A 5,610-nucleotide genomic window follows, 5' to 3' on the forward strand; every position below is an offset into this window, starting at 1 on the left:
GTAGTCACTACCGGGATGAAATGAGCCGACTTGGTCAACTTGACAACTAAGTCCATGGTGACACGCTCCCATTTCCACTCAGGAATATCAAGTCGCTGAAGCAAACCACCCGGCTACTAATGCTCATACTTCACTTGCTGATAATTTAGGCACCGAGCTACATACTCTGCTATGTATTTCCTTATCCTCCTCCACCAATAGTCCTACCTCAAGTCCTAATACATATTAGCGGCACTCGGATGAATAGAGTCCCGCAAACTATGGGCCTCTTGAAGAATCAACTCATGCAACCCATCCATATTAGGCACACATAACCGTCCTTACATCCGCAAACACTATCATCTCCGATAGTAACCTCCTCGGCATTGCCGTGCCGAACCATGTCCTTGAGGACAAGCAAATGGTGGTCGTCATAGTGACGCTCTCTGATACGATCATATAGAGAAGACTGAGAAACCACGTAGATAAGAACTCAACTGGGCTCTGTAATATCTAATCTAACAAACTGGTTGGCTAAGGTCTGAACATCCAATGCTAATGGCCTCTCTGCTACCGGTAGATATGCTAAACTACCCAAACTCTCTACCTTTTGACTCAAGGCATCGGCCACCATATTGGCCTTCCCATGATGATATAGAATGATGATATCATAGTCCTTAAGCAACTCTAACCACCTCTGCTACCGTAAGTTAAGATCTCTCTATTTGTACAGATGCTGTAGACTCCGGTGGTTGGTAAAGACCTCACAAGGAACACCGTACAAATAGTGCTGCCAGATCTTCAATGCATGAACAATGGCTACCAACTCCAAGTCGTTGACCAGATAATTCTTCTCATGGGTCTTCAGCTGTCGAGATGCGTAGGAAATTACCCTACCGTCTTGCATCAACACCGCGCCAATGCCAACACGTGACGCATCACAATACACAGTATAAAACCCTGAGCCTGTAGGCAACACTAACATTGGGGATGTAGTCAAAGCAGTCTTAAGCTTCTTAAAGCCCTCACACTCCTTGGACCATCTGAAATGAGCACCCTTTTAGGTCAATCCGGTCATAGGTGAAGCAATAGATGAGAAACCCTCCACGAGACGACCATAATACCCGTCCAAACCAAGGAAACTCTGAATCTCAGTAGCTGAAGACAGTTAGAGCCAATTCTGCACTGCTTCATTCTTCTTCGAATCTACATTGATCCCCTCACTCAACACCACATGACCCAAAAATGCCACCGAATCATGCCATAATTCACACTTTGAGAATTTTGCATACAACTTCTTCTCTCTCAAGGTTCGGAGCACGATCCTTAGGTGCTGCTTATGATCTTCTCGGCTGCGAAAGTACACCAAGATGTCGTCAATAAACACAAAGGTGAATGAATCAAGATAAGGCTAGAATACACTGTTCATTAGGTGCATAAATGCTTCTGGGGCGTTGGTCAGCCCAAATGACATCACAAGGAACTTAGAATGATCATACCAAATTCTAAAGGCAGTCTTCAAAATATCCGGATCCCGAATCTTCAGCTGATGATAACTTGACCGCCAATCAAACTTCGAGAACATTCTGGCACCTTGTAGCTGATCAAATAAGTCATCAGTATGTGGCAATAGATACATGTTCTTTACTGCAACCTTGTTCAAATGCTGATAATAAATACACATGCGCATAAAATAATCCTTTTTCTTTACAAACAAGACCGGAGCACCCCAAGGCGACACTTTAGGCCGAATGTAACCCTTATCGAGCAACTCTTGAAACTGCTCTTTTAACTCCTTTAGCTCCGCTGGGGCCATACGATATGGTGGAATAGAAATAGGCTGTGTTCCCAGCTATAAGTCAATATCAAAGTCGATATCCCTATCGGGCGGCATGCCCAGAAAATCCACTAGAAATACATCTGGAAAGTCTCTCGCTACCGGAACGGACTCAACGGTAGGAGAATCAGCGCTGGCATCTCTCATAAAGGCTAGATAAGCATCACACCCCTTCTCAACCATCCGTTGAGCCTTTAGAAATGATAGAATCCTGCTAGGAACATAATCTAATGCACCCCTTGATATTTAGCTTAAAGTATATACATATATTTATATGTATATCGCCTCGCATTTTACTAGTGACGAGAAGTTTTTCCTAATTCGCCTGGGACAAGGGTATTTCGGCCCGAGCCCCTCCCCCCCCCCCACCCCCCAACGCGTATAAAAGCAAGACTAATCCTATTTTGCGAAAGGAGACTCCGCTTTGAAGGAAAAAAGACACACGAGGAACATCTGGGAGTGAGGATATCTCAGTTTTCTTCATCTTTTAGAGTATTCTCAATTATTCAACAATTGTGAATTTGTTTTGATATTATCATGAGTGGCTAAAATTCATAGTTATAGGATTGTGATTTAGCCATGAATATTGGTGTTTAAAGTTGACTTAACCTTGATTAAAATTCACTAATATATTATTGTTTCTTCAATTCTATGATTAATTGCTTAATTGTATGACCAACAGTTAGGTTCTATTTACTATCTATGCTATGCTTAAGAAAGCTACGTCTAGATTATTTAAGAATTAAAGAGAGCATGATCTTAACTCTAGAGGGGAGAGGGGAATTTATGGTTAGGATAGGAATATACCTAGTCACCATGCTTAATTAAATATCGTAATCTTAATGCGTTCTTAATAGATTTATTCCAGAGTAATATAGGCGTCAATCTATTTTGAATAGGCGAGTAGTAATTCGAGAGAATACTATGAGAGCAATTGTTTGATTAATTAACAACCATGAGTGAATTGTATGAAAGGGAGAGTTAATTAGAACACAATAGGATTGGTCAATCGATCGTAACTCAGGAATATTTGTCTCTACTGAATACACAACAACTATTTTGCTGCTTGATAAATCAGTTACTTGTTAGAATTATTACTTAGTATAATCACACTTTTGAACTCTAATTGACTCGATTGAATAATAATCTTGGTGAAACTAGTGGGTAGTTAACATAAATCTCTTTGGGTTCGACACTGGATTTATCACTTTATTACTTTACAACCACGTATACTTGCGTGTGCGTTTGGGAGCAACAAGTTTTTGGCGTTGTTGTCGGAGACATGAATATTGACTACTTTCTAGCTTTTACTTTAGTTGTTTATTTCGTCAAGTCTAACGTTTCTTATTGGTTGCTTTGCTATCAGGAACTTTGATTGAACGCGAAGGGTCAGAAGCCAGGATAAACTTCAAGGCTTTGACTCCGAACCTGAGAGAACATTTCACATGAGGTTGAGGGAAGCAAGGGACACAGATAATCTTAAAGCACTTGTTCAATTTCATGTGAACATGGCAGAGGAGCAACATATGGCTGTTTAGGAGGTGGCGATGCCCAGCATTGCTAATGTCACCTCCAGCATCATGAAGCCCAGAATCACTGGGCATTTTAAGCTAAAACAAAGCATGATCCAACTACTACATGCAAATAGGCAGTTTATGGGTCTTCCACGTGAGGATACTTATATCACTGACGGAGATTATGAGTCTTCCACTAATCTCCTGAACTTCTTGGAGATTAGTGATACTTATATCACTGATGGAGTAACTCCAGACTATACGAGGCACACACTATTCCCATTTTTTCTGTTGGGCAAAGCAAAGAGGTGGTTGAAGGCGGAACACGGGTTCATTTAATAACATCATGGAATGATCTGGCAAGGAAATTTTTGGCACGGTTCTTTCCTTCAGGCAAAACTGCAAAGATCAGAAGTGAGATAGTAGCCTTTAAACAAAAATCGGGGGAGTCTTTATATTCAGCTTGGGAAAGGTTCAAGGGGTTGCTCAGAGATTGTCCTCATCTCAACCAGACAAATTAAGTATTAGCTCACACCTTCATAGAAGGGCTCCATCCAGAGATAAACATTGTGGTGGACATTACAGCAAGAGGTCAAGTGTTGGAGAAAAGCTTTGATGAAATTTATGCCTTATTGAAAAAATTCTCCAAAACCAATCCTTATTGGCAAGGAGAGATGGGCAGACACACAGTGCAAAACTATGTGGGGGTTCTCGAGTTAAATGTTGTCTTTGCATTATCAGTACAGGTTTCCATATTGGCCAACAAAGTCAATAAGATGACCTTGGTTATTAACAAGCAACAAGCTCAGCCAGTTCAATGGGTTCAGATATTTTGTGAAGTATTTAGAGAGGGTCACAGGAGCGACTTATGCCCAGCTAATCCAGAGTCTGTCTGTTTTATGGGTAATGCAAATAGGGGTCAGACAATCCAGTATGGGAACACATACAATCCTAACTGGAGGAACCACACAAACTTCTCTTGGGGTGGAAACCAAGGTGCTTAGAATCAGTACAGGCCACAAGCTCCTCAATAGCAATATAGACCTTCACAGGCTGAACAACCTACAAACCCAACAAGTCACATTGAGGATATGCTAAAGAAATTGATGGTTGATCAGCAGGCTCAGGCAACAGCACACTCTATACCTATTCGAAATTTGAAGAGGCAAATGGGGCAACTTGCTAGTGACAAAATACTCGACCAGTTGGAGCTCTTCCAAGCGACACTGAGGCTAATCCTAAGGCATCTATTAATGTTGTGTCATTGAGGAATGGGAGATAGTTAGAAGAAGACCCATTGAAAAAGATAAATCAAGTGACCTTTAATGAGAAACCGGCCACAATAGAAGTAGAATCAGAAAAAGCAAAAGAGTCAGAGAAGCCAGTTGAAGAGGCGGTGGCTAAACAACCCCCACTATTAGTTGAAAGGTCACCACCTCTGTTCCCTCAGAGATTGCAGAAAGTGAAGGATAATTCCGGTTATAAAAATTTTCTTCATATTTTAAAGCAGGTGCAAATCAATATTTCACTGGTAGGCATCCTACAAGAAGTGCCCAAATATGCCAAATACATCAAGGATGTAGTGGTAAATAAAATGAGGTTGACCGAATTCGAGACTGTGGCACTCACTGAGAAATGTAGCTCAAGAATTTGAAGCAAGCTACCTCAGAAATTGAAGGATCTAGGTAGTTTCACTATCCAAATCTCGATTGGTAAGCATGCAGTCGGGCGAGCTTTGTGTGATCTTGGAGCGAGCATCAATTTGATGCCGCTATATGTATTCAGGCAGCTGGGGTTGGATGAGCTGCACCCAATAAGGGTAATCTTTCAGTTGGCCGATCGCCCCCTTGCTCATCCTGAAGGAGTAATTGAAGATATGTTAGTTCAAATAGGTTCTTTCATATTCCATGCTGATTTCATTATCTTGGACTATGAGCATGATCAGAAAGTCACATTTATTTTGGGGAATCCATTCTTAGCCACGGGTTAATCGATTATTGATGTATGCGAAGAAAAGATGACGATGAGAGTGGGTGATCGAGTGGAGTTATTCAATGTGTATAAAGCACTCAGATTGCCAGCCCACTATGAAGAGCTATCCATGATTTCTGTGGTGGAAAGTGATGCATCATTATTGGTGCCTTATATGAGCCCCATAAATCCTCTTGAACGAGCCTTGATTGGGGATGAAGAAGACATTGAAGATGAGATGATGGAAGGAATTGAGCAAGTACTTAACATGTCTTGCAAATATATCCATGTGTTTGGGAAATTTGAGGA

General features: G+C 41.3%; 1 non-coding gene across 1 annotated transcript; it reads right to left on the reverse strand.

Annotated features, from left to right (window-relative positions):
• Positions 1-3,734: 3,734 nt before the first annotated feature.
• Positions 3,735-3,841, reverse strand: LOC142167670 (small nucleolar RNA R71). The gene has a single exon (XR_012697759.1). It is a non-coding gene; the product is annotated as a small nucleolar RNA R71 (small nucleolar RNA).
• Positions 3,842-5,610: the final 1,769 nt, after the last annotated feature.

This window comes from Nicotiana tabacum, chromosome 12, assembly GCF_000715075.1.
Source record: "Nicotiana tabacum cultivar K326 chromosome 12, ASM71507v2, whole genome shotgun sequence".
NCBI lineage: Eukaryota > Viridiplantae > Streptophyta > Magnoliopsida > Solanales > Solanaceae > Nicotiana > Nicotiana tabacum.